Source organism: Vicugna pacos, chromosome X (genome assembly GCF_048564905.1).
Source record: "Vicugna pacos chromosome X, VicPac4, whole genome shotgun sequence".
Taxonomy (NCBI): domain Eukaryota; kingdom Metazoa; phylum Chordata; class Mammalia; order Artiodactyla; family Camelidae; genus Vicugna; species Vicugna pacos.
Window position 1 is genome coordinate 70881050 of NC_133023.1, and position 25901 is coordinate 70906950.

General features: G+C 34.6%; 1 pseudogene; it reads right to left on the bottom strand.

Moving 5' to 3' along the window:
* The window catches only part of LOC140691784 (chromatin target of PRMT1 protein pseudogene), a 59792-nt pseudogene extending 41235 nt beyond the window's left edge, over positions 1 to 18557 (bottom strand).
* Between the last annotated feature and the right edge of the window lie 7344 nt (positions 18558 to 25901).

The window sequence follows — 25901 nt, forward strand, 5'->3', positions numbered from 1 at the left end:
AATCTTATCTTTGGATAAGACAAGAATCGGGGTTTCTTCTCTGTTTCCCTTTTGAGTAACAGTTTTATTCACAATTGCCCCAAATTATGTCTTTTCCAAGTATTTTCTCCATCTGTAACTTGTCTTTTTATTCTCTTGAAAGTGTCATTTGAAGAGCAGAAATTTGTGTTTTTAATGAAGTCCAGATTACCAATTCTCTTTCAAGGACCACGCCTTCAGTGTTTCTTCTAAAAAGTCATTGCCAAACTGAAGGTCATTGAGAGTTTTTCTTATGCTATCTTTTGGGAGTTTTATTATTTTTCTAAATTTAGGTCTGTGATCCATCTTGAGTTAATTTTTGTGAGAGGTGTGAGGTCTGTATTTAGATTCATGTTTTTGCATGTGGATGTTCAATTGTTCTAGAACAAAAATTTTAAAAGTCTATCAATGCTCCATTGTATAGCCTTTGCTCCTTTGTCAAGGATAAGTTGACCATATTTATGTGGGTCTATTTCTGGGCTCTCTATCATATGCCATTGATCTATTTGTCTCTTCTTAAATCAAAGCCACACTGTCTTGATTACCGTGGTCTTACAAGTCTTGAAATTGTACAGTACCAGTCCTCTGACTTTGTTCTTCTTCAATATTGTGTTAGATATTCTGGGTCTCTTGCTTCTTCATATAAAATTTATTATTAGTTTGCCAATATTCACCGAATGACTTGCTGAGAATTTGATTGGCTGGAATCCAAGTTCATATTTAACATTTTGGATTTGACATATGTGGATAATTTGTGGGGGAGGGGCATAGAAAGCTGTGTATACAATTCTAAACTACCCCAAGGCGTCTGTGAAAATGAAAATAAATTAACAATTAAACCTTGGATTCCTTTTATTATGGTAAAGGTAGATAAAAGCTAAAAATAATTATAAGAGCCACAAAAAATATATACTGTTTATACCTGGAAAATGCTCTGAATTTTCATATAATTCTTTAAAGGCTACAATAACTCAAATTTTAATAAGAGATGAGAATTTTCATCTAATGATAATATTATGGGGGTAAGAAAATTTGAAGACATTGAATTAATAAAATAGAGAAATTGCTGAAAAATCAATCAAAAAGTCAATGACTTCTGAACATACTTCCTAGAAATAAATCTGGTACAAAGCCACAACCAGAGAAGGCTTCTGAACTTTCTGAACTTCAGTTTATTTCTGCTCTTACCTAATACATATTGCTGTCATGAAAGCCTTTGCTCTTCCAATGGCTTTAAAAGTGATCTGACATAGGACAGGCTATAGCATAAGAAATGTGACATCTTTTCTATCATCAGAAGAAAGAAACAGGCTAGTGCCATCTGGAGTCTTGAGAAAATTAAACAGTAAATATGGTAAGAATATGGAGTAGTGAATGCACTTTCAAAAAACATTAGAGTGTGTCTTCTCTTAAGCAATGGATTTAAAAAAAATAAGATTCTAAGCACAAAATGATTCTGTTTTACCTCTTAAGAAAATAGAGATTAACGTGAATGTATTTGGGAAACTTATTAAAATTATACTTTGAAGCTAATCAAATTCATTGTTGAGCTTTTAAAAATAGGTTTTCTAATATCAGCCTGAAGAATATTATTATTCTGTAATAATTCTAAAATAGCATTTACTTATTTATTTTAGTCAATTATTGTAAAGCAATACAGCAAGAGCCAACAGGAGATTGTTCTGCTAATTGCAATTATTCATTTTATTCATGCTATAAGTTTATTTCTAAGTGAAACCATAATTTTAAAAGAGAAAATATAATTTACTTGTTTTTGAAGCAAAATATTTCTATGAGCTTCTGTAGAGTTTGTATCCAGTCACTGAAAATATTTCCTTTGTATAGAATCTTTTCTCAGTAAATTTGTACTGTACTCCTTATATTCAGAATATTAATCTGCAACTTATGATAAGGCATAGTATTTCAGTTGCTTTTTCTTTGAAATAGAGAAGCAAATTTTAAAAAGTATATGATGTTTTTTACTTTTGTGACCACACATTTCCTTTTAAGAAATTCTTGTGGTAGATTTTCCTTTACAAAAATAGCTACATGAATATTTTGTCTTGAATTAATTTGTAGAATCTTGCCATTCCCCATAAAGTGGTGGATTTCTTCTCTGAGGCACTGTGAACCTAGAGAGCTTGTGACTGCTTCAACCAACAGAATATAGCAAGAGCGATGCCATTTGACTTCTGAGACCAGGTCACTGAAAAGTTACAACTTTCCCTTGACACCATTTCTTTCTCTTTCTCCCAGGACACTTGCTTTTGGAACCCAGTCACCACATGGAGAGGTCATATTGCAGCAGTTCTGTACAATGGCCACAGCTAAGATCTCAGCTGTGAGATGGTGTGAACTTCCAGAAACGTGAATGAATGAAACTTTAGATTATTAAAGTCCTCAGCTTTCCAGCTGTTTCACTTATCTATGGTTTGGTAATATATTACCCCATGGCCTAATGATTCAAGACAACATTTTATGATATTTCATGATTATATGGATTAATTGGGTTCAGCTGGGGGGGTCCCTCTACTCCCTCAGGTATTGAATGGGGCTGCAGATATCTACTGTGCTTGAAAATCAAAGATCATTCACTTATATGATTGATAGTTTTTTTCTAATAGGGATGAACTCTTCCCAAGGAAGGAAATGGGAACTGCCAAATATATTTAACTCTAGGTTCAGTAGTTTCAGCATATGATTTCTGCTGTATTCTATTGATTAAAGCAATCACAGGGACAGCCAAGATTCAAAGGAAGTGAAAACAAGCTACTTCTCGCTCAGGTAGTAGCCTGCGCATACGGGTATGATGCCATCCTTGTAATTTGGTGCAGCCCCTGTGGAAAATGGTATGGAGGTCCTTCAAAAAATTAAAAATAGAACCACCATATGATCCAGCAATTTCACTTCTGGGTCTTTATCCAGGGAAAATGAAAACACAAACTTAAAAAGTTATATGCACCCTGATGTTAATTGCAGCATCATTTACAATAGTCAGGATACTTATCTGTATCTTTATTTCACCTTCTCAATTTAATCGTAATTTTTAACAAATTCTGATTGGATTTACACTGTTGTGATTTTCTGAGACTTTAAATTTTCTGCATTGCCTTCTTGCATCCAGTGTTGCTCTTTAGAAGTCTTATGTCCATCTGGCTTTTTTGTATGAGCTTTTCTTGTTTTTTCCCTCTAGAAAATTTCAAGATGCCTCCTGGGTATATATTTCAACCTTATCTAGCTCACTAATTTTTCTTTTGTCTAACTCTCTTCTGCTCTTCAACTCATCCATTGAGTTCTGTTTTTATCTATTATATTTTCATATCCAGTTTGTCTGTTTGGTTCCTTATTGAGGCTTATTGCAGCTTACAGTTGCCATTATCATCCCTTATTCCTTTGAGGATATTTACAGTGGCTATTTTAAATTCTTGCTTGGACCGGTCTATTCATTCTGTTACTTGGTTGTGTGTTGTTCAACTTTTAAATTTTTTACAGAACCTTAATTCTTCAGATGATTCAGATTATCATCTACCTTTACCCAAGGAGAGATATTCCTAGTGAGTTTCAGTGTGTTTGATGGGGTGGGGGCGGAGGCTGTGGGTAACGCAGGTCAGGATGAGAAACCTTTGGCATTACTATCTGGGCTTGACTATGGACCACTTCATTTGTTGACTGATTCTCAAAGAACCTCCACTACCTACAAACTAGGTAAATTCTCTTGTACAAAACTGTCTTGTTAAGTTACAATAGGCTATCTCTTAAGTTAAATGTGTGTAGAGGGAAGAGAGAGGGTAGCAAGATAAAGTTTATGGGTGAGCACTGGTCCAATTCAATTTGTTATTTCCTCCCCACCCCGGCTGGGATCCTGATAGCCTGCTGTGACTAGCTTTTGATTGGCTAATGTTTTATTGCTCTGCAGTGTTGATGTTCCAAGAATCATCTCAGGGCAATGTTATGAAGAAGCAAGAATGCAACTGAAAAATTGTCCTTGAATCTATCACCCTTCCATAGTATCAAACCACCTTCTGCCTTTCCAAGGGTTTCTAATGATTTGTGTTAATGTTGTATATCGAATCAACTTTTCTCTTGATTCTATTACATCTTATAATTTGGTAAAGGAACTAACAGGCCAGATAGTTCACAATATTTTTAAGATCCAAATAGATACCAATTTGGCTTCAATCATATACAAAAATTTTGGTCCTATACAGCTCAGTTCCCATCTGTTGTGGACTAAATTGTGTTATCCCAAAATTTATATGCTGAAGTCTTGACCTCCCAATATTGACTGTCTATGGAGGTAAGGCCATTACAGGGGTAGTTAAGGTTAAATGAGGCCATAAGGGTGGGGTCCTAATCCAGTAGGATTGGCAACCTTATAAAAATATAAGAAGAGGAAGATTTCTCTTTCCCTCTTTCTTTTTCTTTCTGTGCTCAGAAGAAAAGTCACGTGAAGACTGCAGTGAGAAGGTGGCCATCTGCAAACAAGAAGGAGAGCTCCCACTTGAAGCTGAACTCTGTCTGACCTTCATCTTGGACTTCTAGCCTCCATAACTGTGGGAAATAAATTTTTGTTGTTTAAGCCACAAAGTCTATGGTTTTTTGTTATGGCAGCCTGAGCAAACTATTATACTCCCTTTATGTTGGTACTGTCACAAATACATCTTTTATACATTTACTGCCAACTAACCTAGATTTACAATTGTTGTTTTATATATTTGCCTTTTAAATCATGTTGGAAACAAAAAGATGAATTACAACCAAAAATAAATAATACTGGCTTTTGTATTTACCTGTGTAGTTGCCATTATTGGTATTCTTTATTTCTTCATATACCTGAGTTACAGTGATTAGTACTTGAACCTGAAGAAGTCCCGATAGCATTTTTTTTGTTTTTTTTCCAGCTTCATGGTGATATTATTGATATATAACATATGTAAGTTTAAGGTGTACAACATGATGATTTGATACTTGTATATATATTACAAAATGATTAGCACAATTATGCTAGTTAGCATCTCCATCCCATCACATAATTACCATTTTTTGATGTTGATAACATTTAAAATATACTCTTTTGACAACTTTCAGGTATATAACATGGTATTTTTAGTTATAGTCACCACACTGTATATTGTTTCCTGAACTTACTCATCTTATGGCTGGAAGTTTATACTCTTTGACCAACATCATTCCATTTTGCCCAATCCCCAGTTGCTGGCAACAACCAGTCTCTTATTTCTATGAGTTTGGCCTTTTTAGATTCTACATGTAAGTGAGAAGACACAGTATTTGTCTTTTTCTGTCTGACTTATTTTAGCACAATGCCCTCAAGATCCATCCGTGTTATTGCAAAAGGCAGGATAATCCTCCTTTTATGGCTGAATGATACCATATTTGCAACAGCATCAAAAATAGTAAAATAAAATATTCAGGAATTCATATAACCAAGGAGGTTAGGAGGTGAAAGATCTGTACACTGAAAATTACAAGACACTGATGAACAATAAACTGTGCTAGGAAAACTGGATATTTACATGCAAAAGAATCTTACACTATTCACAACAATTAACTTGAAATGGACTAAATACTTAAATACAAGACTCCAAACTATAAAACTACTAGAAGAAAACATGGGATAAGCTCTTCAAGATTGATCTTGGCAATGATTCTTTGGATATGACACCAAAGGTGCAAGCAAAAAAGCAAAAATAAACAAATGAGATTATACCAATCTAAAAAGTTATTGCACAGCAAAAGAAGCAATAAGCAAAATGAAAAGGCAACCTATGGAATGTGAGAAAATATTTACAAACCATCTATCTGATAAAAGGTTGATATTCAAAATATACAAGGAACACACAACTCAATTAACCAAAAGATAAGCAATCTGATTAAAAAATGGGCAGACAACTTGAAAAGAAATTTTTTTAAAAAAGACATCCAAATGACCAATAAGTACATAAAAAGGTGCTTGACAGCATTAATTATTAAGAAAGTGCAAGTCAAAACCACAGTGAGATATTACTTCACACTTATCATAATGGTTGTCATCAAAAAGACAAATGAGAATAGTGGAGAAAAGGAAATTGTTGTGCATTATTGGTGGGAATGTAAATTGGTATAGCCACAATGAAAACAGTATGGAGTTTCCCCCAAAATTAAAAATAAAACTACCATATGATCCAGCAATTCTATTTCTGGGTATATATTTGAAGGAAATGAAATCACCGTCTCAAAGAGATATCTGTACTTCCTTGTTCATTGCAGCATTGTTCACAGTAGCTAAGACATGGAAACAACCTAGGTGTCCATTGATGGAGGAATGGAAAAAGAAAACGTAGTATTTATATACAATGGAATATTATTCACTCATTAGTATTTTTCTACAGCAGATTTGCTAACAATGAACTCCTTCAACTTCTTAACCTGGAAATGTTTCAATTTCTCATTCATTTTTGAAGGATAGTTTTGCTGGATATTGAATTCTTATTTGATAGTTTTTTTTTTTCTTTTAGTACTTTAGATAGGTCATCTCATCCCTATTTGACTGCCATGGTTTCTGATGAGAAATTAACTGTTAATTTTATAGAATACAATGTGTACATAGATACTCAGTTCTCTCTTAATGGTTTCAAGATTCTCTTTGGCTTTTGACAATTTGTTTAAAATGTGTCTCAGTGTGAATTTCTTTGAGTTTATTCTCCTTAGTGTTAGTTGAACTTATTGGATATGTAGATTTATGTATTTTATAAAATTTGTATAATTTTTTAGTCTTGACATATTTGTTATGCTCACTTCCTTCCTTCCTCTTATTCTAGGACTCCTATTAAGAATAAATTGTTATGCTTCATAGTATCACAGATCTCTGGGACTTTATTCATTCTGCTTTATTCTCTTTTCTATTTTCTTTCTCATCCTCAGACTGAATAATTTCAATTTTCCTATCTTCAAATTTGGTTATTTTTTTTGCCTGCTCAAATTTCCCGTTGAAGTGCTCTAGTGATTTTTTTTTTATTTCAGCTATTGTACTTTGCTGCTTCAGAATTTATATTTGATTTTTTTAAAAGTAATGTCTCTTTCTTAATTACTATTCTCTATTGCTATTTGATGAGGCATTGTTCTTCTCATTTCCTTCAGTTCTTTTACCCTGGTTTCCTTTAGGTTTTTGAGTACATTAAAGAAGTTAATTTAAATAATTTGTCTAGTTCATCTAATGTCTGGGCTTCTTCAGGGACAGTATTCCTTAATATATTTTTTTTTCTGGTGAATGAGTCATATTTCATTTGAATGCCTTTAATTTTGGGTTGAAAACTAGAAATTTTAACTATTATAATGTGGTAACTCTGGAAATCAGATTCTTCCACTTTCCAGAGTTTGCTGTTGCTGCTTGTTGAGGGCTGAAGTCATCCATTTGTTTAGTGACTTTCCCAAATTATTTTTGAAAAGTCTGTATTCCCTATCATGTGTGGTCACTATTCCATATTTCAGTAGTCAACCAGGAACATAACAGATGTTTTATTAAATGTTTTCAGCCAAACATATATATATATATATATATATATATATATATATTCCACTTCTTGCAGATTAGCTTTGAGCCATACACTCCTTTAACGCTTAGCCAGGCCTCCTACAACTTTTCCACAGCCTTTACTTCCAGCCCACATAGAACCCAATTGTCAGCCATAGGTATAAGCCAAGGCTCCTCTCAGATATTTTCTGAGCATATGTCTGGCTCTAATGTATGCAGGAACCCTTCAGAGCCCACGCTTTTTGGTCTGTCTACTGTTCTCTCTCTCCCAATCCTTGCCCCAGGCCATTACATGTCTTTAAATACTTTCAGCAGATGCCACCCAGAAATTTTCTTCAACCATGAGAGAGTTCCAAGGGATATGAAACAAAGGCAAACCTATGTGCTGACCCTTAGGACACACCAGACCAATTAGAACCCAGAACCTCAAATTTTTTGAGCATGAGATCTGTGTTGCCTTCCCCTGTGGCACCATAAAGCTGTAGCAAGAATGTGGGCTTCTGTCCCCACAGCTACCACTGAGCTGGGGAACTAAAGGTAAGCAATTAAGCAAAAATGTCACTATCCTTTCTTAATGAAATGTAACAGCATCTTCTTTTATTTAGCACTCTCCCTGTTGGTGTAAGTTTTTAATTAGATTCCAGAATTTCAAAAAAGTTGATCTGACAGTTCTTTTGCCAGCTTAATGGTTGCTTCATTGGAGGAGCTGATTGTTGAGCCCCCTACTCTGCTGTTTTTCATGGTGTCACTCCTAGTCACTTGATTTTGTATATATGGACACTGAATACCAGAGAACTGAATGACTTGATCAAAGATACATAACAAGTTTATGGCAGAGGCAAAACTGCAGTTGCTCTTTCACTAAATCACACAATGTACAAGAAAGAAAAACATAACAAGTCATCTAAACACTTACACCTATTAAGTAAATATCACCCATATCCTACAACCCCAAATCTACTTTATAAGCCTGGCTTGTTAGTTGAAACTTGCTATGGTTAACTTACAAAGAAAATGAACATGTTAGAAGGAAAATGTGTAAGCCACAAAATCAACAGGAAGATGGATAACCAGGTATGAAAAGGGAGAAACCAAAGAAAGATTAGAATCTACAAAATGAAGTTCATTGAAGTTTGGTTAGGATAACATCCCTGGAGCTGCCACATCTGGCCACTCCTGATGCCATGCCTAAAATCTCAGTTCTTCAATCTGAATAATTTTTAAATTTCTTTGGATCTTTGTGAAAGAGTACTTTCAATATTCAAATTTCTTGTCAGAAGTATCCAGTGGACCCACACTTGGATATGCAACAACTTTAACTCTCACAGTAGGAGGCAGATTTACACTGCCCATCATGACCCTCTTTCTCTGAATAGGAAGGATTTAGGGATGTTCAATAGCCAGAGAATTAGAACAAAACAAAACAAAACAAAACTATATCCTCTATATTTGTTTTATTTTTCTATCTTCTATTTTAAGAAAATGCATTGCAAATTGGCTTTACTTCTTTTCTCTCATGCACATTCTCTTAACTTTACTCCTCTCTTGGCTAACAATTGATAACTTTTAATAAAGAAACACAAATTGTGTATCACCATTTATAATAAGCATTTATGTTTATACAAAGTGTATACTTATCTTAATGCCCCATCTGTTCCCTGGGTTTACAATATTAACAGAGTGCAAAAATAAGAGACAATAAATCAATTATCTTCAGAATAACAATCCTGTCTTATATATGTGTGTGTATATATATACACTCATTAAAAATTATTTAAGAGGTTAATATATTCACATAGTTCAAATCTTTTTACCTCACCATTTTTTAAGTACAGCTAATTTACAATGTTGTGTTAGTTTCAGGTATACAGCAAAGTGATTCAGTTATATATATGTGTTTGTATGTATGTGTGTGTATATATATATATACACATACATATACTATATACATATATATTATATATATATATATATATATATATATATATACTTTTTCAGATTTCCATGATAGGTTATTACAAGATATTGAATATAGTTCCCTGTGTTATAGAATAGGTCCTTGTTGTTTAACTATTATATATATAGTAGTGTGTATCACATAGTTCAAATTTTATGGTATATCTAAGGATAAACAGTGAAGGTTCTTTCCCAACTTTGTTCCCTAGCAACTCAGATACTCTACTCCAAAGGAAACCAATATTATGCCTATTTCTACTCTACAGTGACATTCCACAAAGTTGTTTCTCCTCAAATTTTCAATGAGGATGCAGAACAAGTCACTTCACCATTTAGCTCCCTAGACCTCTCTCTGAGTTACTATCATCTATTTCCAGGGTTACAATCCTGGAATAAGTCAGAGTTGAGTCCCTTTTCTCGGTTGTTAGATCAAGATTATTTTCTTGCTCTGTTCTTTGAGTTTTCTCCATCCTACTCTCGTCAGACCAGAAATGTTTTTATTTCCTCTTTATGTGGTTGTTTTTACTTAGCCATAAATTCTTTTGTACTTTGTTTTAGGGTGTAAACTTTATGCTTTGAGTTCTCCAGGTTTTGCCCCTGGTGTTCAAAGAAAACTTGATATTCCACAAGAAACCGTTTCTTTCTCAAATGTCTTGGTTCTTGGATCAGAAAATATATATAGGTTCTCTTCCTTTTTGAGTGGATGTTAGAAGGCCAAAGGGTAACTGGTGTGTGTCCCTAGGTCAAGGAGATTAAATACACCTTCTTCTGATGGAGTGAGATATTTCTGCTACTATTACTTCTCCTAAACTTGTCTTAGTGTGATATTAATATAATCAGTCCAGCTTTGTTATGGTTATCACTTTCCCTAGTAATCTTTGTTTTGAAGTCTACTTTATCTGGCATGAATAAAGCCACTACTGATTTTTTTGTTCTAATGTTTGCATGGCATACCTCTCTCCATTCTTTTCATTTCACCCTACCTGCGTCGATGCATTCGCAGTAAGTCTCTTGTAAATGGCAAACTGTTACATTTTATTCAAAAATTTTTATCTACTGTACAAATCTCTGTTTTGAATTATAGTCAGATCTTTTGTATTTATGACAATTATTGATATGTGAGGGCTTAGTTCTATCATTTTATTTTTCGTTTTCTGTTCATTTTCTGTGTTTCTCATTCTTTTGTTTCTGTTTTCTTACCTTCCTGTGGTTATTTAAACGTATTTATTTATAGTGATTTTTGAGTATATTGTTTCATATAGTTTTCTTAGTGGTTGCTCTATCATTATGAAGTACATTTATAACATCACAATACACAGATGTCAACTTCTCTCATTTGAGTGAAGCATAGAGGGAAAGTGGAAATTCTTCAGTTATAATTTTTTTAATATGTTTGTCTTCCCCCTCAGTATTCTAATTATGTATATTTTGGACTTCTTGAAATTATCATACAGGTCACTGTGGCTCCTTCTTCTCTCTGTACTTTATTTAGTATAGTATCTATTGCTATATATTTAAGTTCATTAATGTTTTGTTTTGCAATGTCTAATCTGCTGTTTATCCCATCCAGTGAATTTTTCACTTTACATATTATATATTTCAACTCTAGAAGTTCCATTTGTTCCTTCTATACATTTTCTTTTCTCTCCTCATTAAACTTATTATTTTGCTTAAACACTTGAGCATATTTATAACAGCCGCTTTTCATTCTTTTTGGCTAATTCAATCATCTCAGTCATTTATGTTTCTTTTTCTATAGACAGGCAGTTAACTCACAAATCAGCTTGATCCACTTGAGGCTTGTTTTCAAGCTTTGTTAAGGTATGTCTTGAGTAACTTTTACTATAGATCTAATTATGCTCTGCTACTAAGGTGTGAACATTCTAAGGCCTCTACTGATTATCTTCTGGTATAATGTTTCCATAAGCTGGCTGGTCAGAATTTGAATGTCTCCCAACCCGGTGTGATTTCTGGGAATCACTCAGGTTGGAAATTCTCACTTATCGATCTTTGTCTAGACTTACGGAATTGCATCCTATGGATGTTCAGTTTTTTACTGAAAAAAAATCTCAAGGAATTTCCTCTGCAAATTTCTGGAGCTCTTCCTCTGTGCTATTTCTTCCTTTCTGATATTCTACCCTATAAGTTCCAGCCATCTAAACCTACCTAAATTCCAATTCCTATATCCTAAAGTTAGGGAGACCACTGATCTTCCCTGTGCTTATCTTCCCTGTTCCCTGTCTGGGATATTGTAGTATTTACTTTGTTATATCCCTTCACTGATCACAGTGTTATGCTGCATATTGACCAAGGTCTGAAAACAGTATTTATTCATTTTCCCCTCAGTTTTCTAATTGTTTCTGGAAGGAGGGTAAGTCCACTACTAGTTATTCTATCAAAGCAACAAGAACATTTTCTCTTACTTTTTTAATATACCAAATTGACCATATATTGCAAATGAAAACAATCACTTAGAGAAATGTATGTTGTTTCTTTATTAGTAATTGCTTTCCTTAGTTTCATTTTATCCTAAACTATAAATGTATTGTTCATTTAGACTTATTTTTGTCAAGATTTTATATGTGTACTTAAAACACATGTATGCATATGACTATATAGGTATATGTATATATATACAGAAAGTGTTATCCTTTTAACGGCATTATGTTTATTTTACCAAAATTTTAATTAAAGGGCACATTAAAATCAATAATGATAAGGAAGTCCCATGAATGCATATTTTCTCTCATATATTTTGCCAAGGTGGGAAGGGACTCATATTCAGTGAAGCAATGGAGCAAATAGCTTTTACAATAATGTATTAAGAAGTAGAAACAAAATAGGAAAACTGAAATCAACACTGATGGCTTTTAGAAGGAAAAATAATATTTAAAAAGGAAGCAACATAATCTTTCTTTACCATTCTCATTTGTTATTCTAACAGAAACAATGTTTTAACTGTTGCATGTGTGTATTGCTTATGATTGTCAGATTTCTTCTAATTTGCCTAGGAAACATTATCAAACTATATGTATTTGTAAGCAATTTACAATGGTGAGAGATAGCAAGTACAGAATTGTGATATTTAGTTTATTTTAGTCAAAAGGATTAGGCACTCAGATTACCACAAGGGATAAATAATAAATGTCATATATAGACATAAAGGAAACAGCAATTTTACAGGATTGCAAAAATAATTTCATAACTACATAACTGGAGATGAAATGCAGTTTAGACACTGAGAGTGCCCAGTCTTCTGGGGTCCAAATTATCACAATTAGTTGTTAGCATCATGAATTCATTAAGCCTTCTCCATTGTGGCAATTCCATGCCTCTTGTCTTTACTTCTCCTATACCTGTTAACAAACTGCCTCAGTCTCTACATTGGGCACCTTTTCTGCTTATATTTTTTTCTTGGTTTCTTTTTATTTGTTGCTTCTCCTTATTCATAATTTGACCTCTCTATGAGTTACATTCAGTTTGTCTTGTTGCTAGCAAATGACAGAATTTCCCCATATTGAAAACCGGATGGAGATTCCTTAAAAAACTAAAAACAGACTTACCATATGATCCAGCAATCCCACTCCTGGGCAAATATCCAGAGGGAACTCTAATTCAAAAAGACACATTCACCCCAGTGTTCACAGCAGCACTATTTACTATAGCCAAGACATGGAAACAATTTAAATGTTCATCAACAGATGACTGGATAGAGAAGCTGTTGTATATTTATACAATGGAATACTACTCAGCCATAAAAAGGAATAAAATAATGCCATTTGCAGCAATATGGATGGACCTGGAGATCATCATTTTAAGTGAAATACATCAGAAAGAGAAAGAAAAATACCATATGATATTACTAATATGTGGAATCTAAAAAAATGACACAAGTGAACTTATTTACAAAACAGAAACATACTCACAGACATAGAAAAACAACCTTATGGTTACCAGGGGGTAAAGAGGGTGGGGAGGAATAAATTGGGAGTTTGAGATTTGCAGATACTAACTACTACATATAAAATAGATAAACAATAAGGTCTTACAGTATAGCACAGGGAATTATATTCAGTATCTTGTAGTAACCTATAATGAAAAAGAATATGAAAAGGAATATATGTAATGTATATGTATGACTGAAACATGCTGTACACCAGAAATTGACACAGCATTGTAAACTGAATATGCTTCAATTTAAAAATTTTTAAAAAAAACAATTCCCCCATATTTACCACCAAGTATATCCCCTTTGTTTTCATAGAGCTTTTTATGTTAGACATATGTACTGCAAACCTCAGAAAAGGGCTGGGTGTAGAGTAGAGTAATAATATTCTCCCTTAGAACTATATAATTTCAAACAACTGAATTGTAAAAATATGCAGTAAATTCTTCAATTGTTTGGAAATATAGTCTAGATGTAGCATGGTGAAACAACTTCAATGTGTAACTTAAAGCATTTAAATTAATAAAAGAAATTTTCAATAGTAATGATTTCCTATAGTCTTGATAATTTAAAGTATCCACATGTATATATGATAAATATATAACATCTGTGAATTTGAAAATTATGTGATATTTTAAAATATTAAAAATAGTTTCTTCAGATTTAAAATATTAGTATACAATGGAGTTATATTTCCCTTAAATTTTCATAAAATATCTGTTATATCCCTAATCTCCAGTCAACATTTAAGGTGTATGTCTATTATTAATGCTACAATTTATTTCTAAGAATAGCATAACCGTCTCACATTAAATGAATATTTTTGAAGGTTATATGAATGTTTAGATACCATAATGTTAAGCTTCCTTCTTGTCTCAGAAACACATGAAGTGGCATTTATGACTCTTGGTAATCTGAGACTGAAATGCAAGATGAAACTATATAACAATTTCTCAGTCACAGTATCCAAGTTCAAACTTGTATCTAAAAATTAGGATGTCCTTTGAATGTAACACAGAATCATATTTCCAATCAAGGAATGTACTTGTTTAATAAAATTAATATCATTGCTATATTCCAATGAATAAAGGCTGAGATATTATTTTTATCATCTCTAACTAACATTACTGATGATGACAAAATAAGGGGATAAAATAATATATGGATTTTTGGAGAAAGGGAGGGAGAGAGGAAAGAAGGAAGGGAGGAAAACAGGGAAGGAAATCTGTTCTCAAAGAAACAGTAATGAAAAAGAAAACGTCAGAAAATTTTGAACCAAAATAATTAAAAAATTGAATGTTTATATCAAAAGCCCATGCACAATCTTAGGAAGTAGTATTAAAGAAGGAGCACACTTAGACATGTGATGGTAAAAATTTTAAACTACAGGAAGAAAGGAAACTGCTAATCTCCCATAAAGAGAAAAGGCCAAATAACTATGAAAGAAAGAGAATCATACTGTCACTGAATTTCCCATTTGTACAGGTGTAAGTTTATAATGTGGGAGAATATCTAAAGAATGGAAAGAAAATGATTGTAAGGCAAGAAGCCTATGCTCAGGCAGCATAGCATTTATGTAGGAAGATAAAGAGTAATATTTTCAGCTGTGCAAGTTGTATTGAACAGGATTTTCTTGGTTATAAGTGATAGAAACCCGTCCAAAATAATTTATATAACTGAGAAATACAAAGATAGACTTAAAGAATAGAGTGAAAAGCTCAACATTTTTCATTAAGAATTTCAATATCTCCATATTTTGGTTCCGTGTTTGTGTCACTTATTAAGATCCACATGAACTAAATAATGGCATAGGGCCAGAGAGTTGATATACCTTTGAAATAGGACAGTAAAGGTATATTTCCGGGCTTGCCAGCTGAAAGCAAACTGCTTCTGTTCGTCTTTATTAACAGGTATGGAGAAAAAGCCTATGACAGATCAACAGCTACATATCAGGTATGAGAGGATGTGTTAATCTGCTCAAGCAATGAAACCACATTTGGTATAGCAGCTGCAATTGGAATTACTATCTGGTTAAACATATGATAATCCACTGTCATTTTCCAAGTTCCACCTGTCTTCTCTACAGGCCAAATAGGTAAGGTGAGTGAGGGGGATTTGGGGGGAATCACCAACTCTGTAGCCTCCAAGTCCTTGACGGTGACACTAGTCTCTGCAATTTTCCTCTTGGTTTACTATTTTTCTAGGTAGAAGCAGTTCTAGTGACTTTCAGTTGGTCTTTCACACCTTAATAACCCTCACTTCATAGCTCAGGGAACCAATGTGAGGATTCTGCCAAGTGATGAGTATGTCCATTCCAATTATACATTCTGGAAATGAATTAATCACAAGATTGGTTCAGAAACCCACTGGGCCCACCATGGGATGGACCTAAGCTAAAACTGCATTGATCACCTGACCTTCATAAGCCCTTACTCTTCTGGTGGACAATGGAGATCCGAATTCTTGGAATTAGTGTCAGTTCAGAGTCAGTATCTAGCAGTCCCTGAAAGGCCTGATTATTTTTGCCCCCATACACAGTGACCCTGGTAAAAGGCTGGAGGTCATTTTGAGGAAGGCTGGGAGAAAGAGTAACAGTATTGGCAGTGTACCTTGGTCTTTCTTCAAGGGGAACTGACCTCCCCTTCACTCAAGAAGTTACAGTCATGTAAACTAGCTCAAGTTTAAGAATTAACTGATGACTCATGACTGTCTATGATTCAAGTTAGACTTTTGTTCACTTGATCTAGAATTTTTCAGCTTATACAGATCAAGTAAGAATATATCAGGCTTCCTTCTCTTTTACTTCTAGGATACCATTACCAATTAGCCAACACCATTTGTCTGCACGAGGAGAACTATTTTAATTGCTGCTTTGACTTTGCTGTCCATTATGGCAACCATGCCCACTTTGACCTTAGGAGTTGAGAGCTTCCACCTAGTCTCTGGCAACCCCAAAGCCTACTACTTCCATTGCATTTAGGTTTCCCAATTTGGTGACCACAATTCTCCCTGGAAGTTGCTCAAGCAATGAAACAGAGCTACAAAGAATGATCATGAAGCTCTTCAAGGATGCCAGAGCTACCAACACAAATTTATTTTTCACAGGGTGAACTGTGTCTTCTAAACATCCCAGAGAGGTGAATACGTTTTAAATAACAAATCCACTCTAACATTCCAATCTCCCTAAGCCTCTAAATCCCTTCCTCTACATTAAACTAAGAGAGGTGTGGCATTTTCAACTCACTGTGTGCCAGCTTTCTGTCTATGTTTTAGCCAAACAACTGAACTATTAAAGCTCATTGTAACTCCCCAAGTTACAACGTTAAATGTAGTATCTCTGCCTCGTGAAACCATATTCATACATTCAGCCTTATCTAACAATATGTTCCTTCCACCATTATGTCACATCCCTAATATTCATTTTCATATCTGTTCCCCGGATTTCTGTCTGTATAAATTAGAAAACTCCAGTAGTTCTTTTGGAGTGTAGTACATCTCATCATGGGTCACACTTTGTACCTCACCTTTATGGATCTGCTGGGACTTAATCTAGTCATAGTCCTAGAAGCAAAGAGTAGCGGTGGCGGTGATGGGTTCTAAGGAGAATCAGCATTGTCTTGCATGGCAACTGCCTCAGGTGAGACTTTTTGCACAATGTATTTTATTTATATTTACATAGTCCCCATTTTACTGTGAAAACTATAATTTAATGCCTTAAATTGGAAATGATTCCCACCTTCTGTGCAGCTGACTCGTCAGCATCAGCAGTGGTTTGTCAAGAATATGTTTTAAATTAACCTATGTGAAATACTTTGAAAATACATGATAGCTATAATATTGCAAAATTCTATTGGGAAATCAGAGAGTTAATTTTTGTGTCACATATTCTTACAGATGTCACTGCATCAATTGCAGTTTGTGCTCACTGTGATAATTTATTCCCTGTTTCAAATTGTTTATATGAACACGTGGATACATTTTCTTTGTGGCAACAGGGAAACAGATGTCAAGTATCTACAGATGGAATCTCAAGTAAGAATGGAATGAATGTGGCAGAGTTGCACACAGGCAATTGAAACTAGCAAAGAATATTATTGACTTTTGTTTTCTTAGGGTTAAAATTGATCCCTGGATCATAGAGTTTTGAAGAAACTGCATTCCTTTTTCTATTGAAAATGATATTATTTTAGTAAAATATTAAATTAGTATCAGGTATTATTTTAGTAATATCCTAAATTATAGTCACTATTTGATAGAGAACTATATAATAAGCCTCTTCTGTTCAGATGTGTGACAAAATATTGAGTACAGTTGGTACTTGAGGAATCAGGTTATTGTGCTATTGTGTAAGACCTCAGCTCTTTATAATCAGTCCAATTGTGTGACTTGAATTCTTTTCATCCAGTGTATTATACAACTGAAAAGGCAGTACAGTACAGAAATTAAAAGTGTACACTTTGAAGCCAAAAGAGTCATCTAGATTTGAAGTCTATTTCTGCCACTCACTGGCTGAAAGATCTATAAAAGTTACATAACCTCTCTGCCTCAATTTTTAAATTCATAAAATGAGGATAACAATTATATCTGCCTCATAAGTATTTAAGAAGATTAAATGAAATATACCTGCAATGCTTAGCATTTTGCTTGAGAGTAGTAAGTGTTAATTTACCATTATTACTGGCATATAAGAGACATCTCTTTTTAGATTCAACAGATTTAAATTACCATCAGACCTACATAATATGGAGATAATTTAAAAATTATTTCAACAATTGTATTGCATCTTTAAGACACATGTGATTACGCTTCTGTGGCAAATTTTATGAATACAGAGTGATTTCTTTTTCTTTAGTTTATAGCAACTCCAATCCTTTTTTTTTTTTTTGAAGAAACTAATAAGCTTCATGTTTTTCCCAGTGCTAAATAAAAGAAATAAGTTTAAAAAAAAAAACCATGGTTCTTGCTTTCAAGTATTCTTAATTTTGGAAGAGAAATATGATACATATACAGTGAACACTAGCTATCAGTTTAAGAGTTTACCAAATGTTTGAAATGATGTTTTTCAACACAATAAAAGGATAGATTTACCTGAAAGAGAATCACCATTTTCGAGACTATTCTCTGCTACTGGAATTACATAGTCTTGAAACACACTGAAAGTTTTGGAAAATAGAAATGAATCCAACCAGTAGTGTTTTCCTTATCTCCAGGAACTGAAAGTGGCTGATAACATTTATTTTCTGGTGTGTAACATTAATGGTAATCACATATTTTCTATGTTTAAATAATGGGTCTGGAATAACCTATAGCGATTATTATTTCAAAGACAAATAAAATAAGAATTGTCTTCTAATTTTGACTGATCTGATGCAAAAGTGTAGTTCCTGATTATTTGAGGTATGTATGTAGCTGATTACGGAAAGTAATCTCTATCATAGAATACTTAACTGCTTCCACAACCACAAACATTAATATTATATGCATCTAAAGCTTCTTAATAAAACTTTCCAAATGGAAAAAAGACATACTTTCCACCTCACTGTTATAGATCTCATTATGCATATTTTAACAACTTAAGGGCAAGTGGTTTGAAACATTACTGAACACTCTATTTTCCTTTTTTGTGTGTGACTTTAAAGTACCTATATGACATACTTTATATTTTGTTAACAGGTCAATATCACATGAAAATTGTTCCTAAAGATGTTTAACCAAATGCACTGTACTATGCCGAAAGACATAGCCCTGCAAAATCTCATCTCATGTTCACACAAGTGATTTAACAATAAGACTTTGTACTTTATTAAAATGTAATAAAGAATTTCCTTTTTTAAAAAAACAGCATAAAAGTTGCATGTGTATTGTCACATGGATAATAAAACACTTTATTTCAGATATATACAGTTTGCTGTACTTTTCTCTGGTCTTTCTTTGATGCCCAATCATTACATATCAGAAACAGAACTTAATTCCCTATATAGGATTGATACGTGATTAGTGTCTACAAATTTTTTTTTTTTTTTTTACTTTTTTAGCATGTATAGAAACTTCACTACGGAGAAAATTCAGAGATGAGTGTAAAGAGACTGCAATTAAGTGATGGAGCAGCAAGGCCATATGAACCATCAAAACTAACCGACAAACATTCCCTTCTAAGACAGAGCCCCAAAGTGAAGGAACTAATGAGGTCCATATTTCAAATATTTCATGAAAATCATAGAGGGCCAATTAAAGTCCTCATATGTTTGTGATAAGAATGGGTAAAGGTAGTACCAATTTGGAAAACAGTTTGACAAACAGTGTGTTCAAAGGAATTTAGACATTTTCTAACATCCTCCTTAAAAATCATCCAGCTTCTGCTAAAGCTCTAAATACAAAGCTATTCTCACATTTTAAGGTATTTTTTTAAAGTATAATACCCTCTTGACACTAAGCTATATATTAGTGGGTTCTTTTTATTGCTATTAGTACATAACAAGAATCCTCTATCTTTGATTTTAGTCATGTGGGATCAGGAGTAAAAAAACCAATAAAGTTCACCCAGACTTTTGATCTAAAGAAGTGTGATATAATAAATTTGTGTTGTTTTAAGCTACTAACTTACTAGTAATTTTCATGAGTGTCTTAGTCTGTTCAGGCTACCATAACAAAATATTACAGATTGCATGGCTTAAACAACAGAAATTAATTTTCTCATAGTTCTGAAGGCTGGAAAGTCCAAGATCAAAGTCCAGAGGGTTTAATTTCTTGTGAGGGCTCTTTCTGACTTGTAGACAGCTGCCTTCTCAATGTGCTCACATGGCCTCTTTGTGCCTGAGAGAGAGAGAGAGAGCAAGCTCTCTGGTGCCTCTTCTTACAAGGGCACTACTCCTACTGTACCAGGGCCCCACTCTTATGATCTCATTGAATCTTAATTACTTCCTTAGAAGCCCCATTTCCAAATACAGCTACACTGGGGGTTATGCTTCAACATATGAATCTGGGGGAGGGACACAAACATTCAGTACATAACAGACAGCAAAAGAACACTAACAAGACATACAAAATTTAAAGTCATGAATATTTTCTAAAGAGTTACAAATTACAAGTATAATAAATGAAATGAGACATAACCACAAATCCTACAAATTTCAATAAGATATTATGAACATTTGCAAAAAAAATAAAACTTACTAAAGCTGATAAAAATATAGAGAATCTCAAAAGCCCCATATTTACTAAAAGTAATTATTTCTATTATTAAAATTTTTCTTACACAGGAAATTTCAGGTCCAGATGGTTACACTTTAAAATTATTTTGAATTTTTAAGAACAAAATTACAGTATTCACACATAATTCTTCCACAAAATAGTAAAAGAGAGAGAACACACCAAGAAGATTTTCATAAAAGGAAAACTGTATGTCTCTGCTAAGAATGGAGGTTCAAATATCTGTTACAAAATATTATAATATTGAATACAAAATATATTAAAATAATACTAATATAAAACCACATAGGGTTTATTCAAGGAATGCCAGATAGTTTAACATTTAAAAAAATCAATAAAGGCCACCAGATTAATAGAAAAAAACTCCAAATGACATATGAAAATCTCAATAGATTTAAAAAAATGCTTCTAGGAAGACAGAATAGACATACTTTTCCTTAGTTCTTTTGGTAAGTACCAATATACTACTGACATTATATGAAACAAGTATAAGGAAACTAAAAAATGGAGAGAAGAAGGCAGACTGGTTGGGGATCTTAGAACCCAAAGAAAGACATGGTGGGCAGTTCTTGGATTTCTTTTTACCTCTTATATTCAAGATTTGTTACTTAAGAAGCTGGAACTCAGAAATGCCAATAGATGCAGAAAAAAAGGCACCCCTTCCCCTCCTTACTGGATGGTGCCAGAGGAGTCAGAATGTTTACATTGTCCCCCAAATAACAAAGCCCTCTCCTCATCTTTGGTGCCGGTAGACACTACCTGGGAAGCAGTAACAAGGTTTTCACAGGGAGAAATATATCAGTGGAGCCTATACGGGTAGCCAGAATACCAATCCCTACCCAGGTATAACAGGGAGACCCTTCCCCTCTTGGCCATCAATGGAGACCAGGTAAGGAAACTGGTCTACTTCCAATAGCTGTCTCTCCTACTATTCTTCCATTGGAGCAGTGCAGAGAAACCTAGCTAAAATAGAAAGTTAAAGTAAGATGATACTCAAAATATTCAGGCTTCATTTGAAAATCACACAATATAACAAGAACCAGAAAACCCTGAACTAAAATGGAAAAAGAATCAAAACATGTGAACACTGAGACGAAAGAAAGACATGTTGGAATTTTCTGACAAACGTTTTCAAGCAGTCTTCAAAAAATGTGTCAACAAGCAATTACAAATATGCTCAAAACAAATAAAAAGTTGAAAGTCTCAGGAAAGAGATAGAAGTTATAAAGAAGAACCAAGTGGCAATTTTAGAACTGCACCATATAGTAATTGAAGGAAAAAAATGTCAACCAAAAGTCTTTTATCTGGCAAAACTGTCCTTCAAAAATGAGAGGAAAATGAAGGCATTTCAGTTAAACAAAAACTGAAGGAGTTCATTACCACTTGACCTATGCCACGAGAACTGCTAAAGGGAGTCTTTCAAGCTGAAATAACATGAGATACGATGTATGAAAAAAATAAAGAAATCTGGTAAAGTTAAATACATAGAAAATTATAAAAGCTAGAGTTACAGTACTTTGATTTGTAACTCCACTCTTCATTTTCTACTTGATTTATTAGTTTGTGTTTTGGACACACAACGTATAAAAACATAATTTTATGTCATGAATAATTGAAAGGCCGTGGAGATGGAGCTATATAGTTAGAAGCAGAGTTTCGTATGTTATTGAAGTTAAGCTGCTAAAAATTAAGTTCGAGTTTTATAACTTAAAAATGTTAAATGTTATCCCCATGGCAACCGAAAAGAAAAATAGCTACGGAATACACAGAAATGAGGTGGGAAGGGAATTTAAATGTTTCACTACAAAAAAAAAATCAACTAACAACAAAAGACAATAATGCAGAAAATGAGGGACAAAAAAGCTGTAAGGCGCATACAAAACAAGTAGCAAAATTAAATACTAATTACATTGGTAATTGCTTTGCAGGTAAATGGATTAAACTTCTCAATCAAAAGATGAAGATTGACAGAATGTATGACAAAACATGAACCAACTCTATGCTGTATACAAAAGACTCACTTTAGATCCAAAGATGTAAATAGACTGAAAGTAAAATGATGGGGAAAAAATATTCCATGCAAATAGTGACCAAAAGAAAAATGGGTAGGGGGAGGGGGCTAAACAAAAATTACACAAAGTGGAGTTTAAATCAAAGAAGGTTACAGGACAAGAGTAGACCAAGATGGCAACAGAGGCGGCTCTGGAACTCCCCTCCCCCCACGGCCACAGTAAATGTACATCTATACACAGAATTGCTTCTGAAAGAAATCCTGACACAAGCTGACTGACTGCTACACACCAGGCAAATGAGAAAATACCCACATCAAACCAGGAAAGGCAGAGGCACACTATCTCCATAAACCCCACCCCTGGCACAGTGCCATACAATAGGAAGGGGACTCCAACTCCCAGCTTCTCCCTGAGGTGCAAAGGGTTTGGGTCACACATGTAGTGCCCCAACTTTTAAGACTCCCACCTGAAGGATGGGCCCCCAAAACACGTAGCTCTGAAAGCCAATGAGGAAACTCACAAGACGATAGCAATCAAAGGAGTAGCTGTTAATGAGTGGCAAGTACTCACCATGGTTATCTCCCCAGGGCTCTGTGCAGAGGGAGCAAGTAGAAATTCCTTTTTCCCAATCTTTCCTTGAAAGGGGTCCTCCTGCACACTTTGAAAGTTGCTGCCTGACAGTCAGGTTTCTAATTTAGCACACATCTAGGGACTAGCTGGAAACCTCCACAGAGACCAGAGAAACTGGCAGTCACTCTGTCATCTCCCTGCAGCACACTCCAAGTCACCAATATCTTCCTGCAAGGAGCTTGTATGCATGCCTACGCCTTGCTTTTGCACTGCTGCCTGAGGGTTGAATCCCTGGATTGCCTGGCTCTATTAGCCAACAGGGTTTCCATTCATGAGTCCTAATTATCATGAGATAATTAATCAATTATCCTCATAGAGTGCAGCACAGAGGGAGCAGGGAAAAATGACCATCCCCAGTCTTCCAGACAGAGATCTGCCTACATGCTATAAAAACTGCTGCCTGAGGGTCAGGTTTCTAATTTAGTACACATCTAGAGGCTGGCATTGCTCCTCCCCAGGGACAGGGAAAGCTGGTAGATATCTCTCTCACCTTCTCCCTGTAGCCCACTCCAAGTTGCCAGTATCTCCCTGGAAGGAACTTATAAACATGGTGCTCCAATTTTTGTGGCTGCTGCCTGGAGGACTGAACCCTGGATCACCTGGCTCCAAAGCCCATGGAGCTTGGACTCTTGAGTCCCTCAGGATTGTAGCAAAAAAAGAAGCGTTTCTTCCCACCCTCTACCAGCTAGTCCCTAGAGGGTGGGAAGGGAAAATAAAAAAATAAAAAAAAAAAGAAGCATTTCTTAATGGATGCAGAAGCACTTCCCCCATGGCTATATTTTCAGGTCTAGCATAGAAGGAATAAGCAAAAATGGTCACTTCCTAGTTTCTCCCCAGAAGGGGCTAAACCATATACTTTCCGAGCTGTTACCTGAGGATCCAGCTTCAATCAGCATGTATCTAGGTGTTGAATGTGATCCTCCTCTTTGGAACACTAGTGGCTCTTGGCACACCCTCAACTACTGGTAGCCACTAAGAACAAAGAAGGTGGTTTAAACAATCAAAGTTTTGAGGGGCAACCAGGAGCTTGGAAGACTGAATGATGGGGTCCATCACCTACATGACACCACTCTGTCAAGACTGGGAGAGGTGGCTGTTTTATCTAATGCACAGAAACCAATACAGAGAGTTAAAATAAGATGAAGAAATAGAAGAATATGTTCCAAATAAAAGAACAAGCTAAAATTCCAGCAACAGACCTTAATGAAACTGAACTAATTGACTTATCTGACAGAAAGTTCAAGAGAAGGGTCATAAAGTTGCTAACCAAGGTCAGGAGAATAATGCATGAAAAGGGTGAGCCACTAAGAACAAAGAAGGTGGTTTAAACAATCAAAGTTTTGAGGGGCAACCAGGAGCTTGGAAGACTGAATGATGGGGTCCATCACCTACATGACACCACTCTGTCAAGACTGGGAGAGGTGGCTGTTTTATCTAATGCACAGAAACCAATACAGAGAGTTAAAATAAGATGAAGAAATAGAAGAATATGTTCCAAATAAAAGAACAAGCTAAAATTCCAGCAACAGACCTTAATGAAACTGAACTAATTGACTTATCTGACAGAAAGTTCAAGAGAAGGGTCATAAAGTTGCTAACCAAGGTCAGGAGAATAATGCATGAAAAGGGTGAGAATTTCAGCAAAGCGAAAATATTAAAAAGCATCAAACAGAAACCACTGAATTGAAAAATTCAATGGAGAGGTTAAACAATAGACTAGATCAAGCAGAGGAAAAGATCAGTGCAATTGAAGACAGGGCAGTGGATATTAAACAACATGCTCTTGAACAATATATGTGTCAAAAATAAATCAGAAGAGAAATTTTAAAATATCTTGAGACAAATGAAAATGAAACACAATATGCCAAAAATTATGGGATGCCACCAGAGCAGTTATATGAGGGCAGTTCATTGTGATAAATGCTTACATTAAGAAAAAAGCAAGAGGTCAAATAAACTTAATTTTACACATTAGGGAACTAGGAAAAGAACAAACTAAGACCAAAGTTAACAGAAGAAAGGAAATAAAGATCAGAGTGGAAATAAATTAGAACCTAAACAGAGAAAAGAAAAGATCAGTGAAACTAAGGGTTACTTTTGAAAACATTAATAAAATAGACAAACTATTAGCTAGACTTACCAAGAAAAAAGAGAAAAAGTCAAATAAATAAAATAATAGATGAAAGAAGAGACATTACAACTGATACCACACAAATACAAAGGCTTGTAAGAGACTGCTATAAATAATTATAGGCTAACAAACTGTACAATCTGAAAGGAATGGATAAATTCCTAGACACATGAAACCTAACAAGGCTAAATCAAGAAGAAATACAAAATATGAACAGATGAATCACTAGTAAGGAAACTGAATCAGTAATTAACAATTTTCCAACAAAAAGTCCAGGGCGCCATGGCTTCCCTGGTGAATTCCAACAAACATTTAAGAATTGGGAAGTTGCAGTGGGCTGGAAAGAGAGGCCAGACACTGAAAGGGAGGGTAGGGGGCTGACTTGCCTGCCTGTTGTCCTCAGTTGGTGGCAGAGCTCTAGAGAGGACCGGGTGAGCATTGCCTTGCCAGCTTCCACAGCGTCCTATG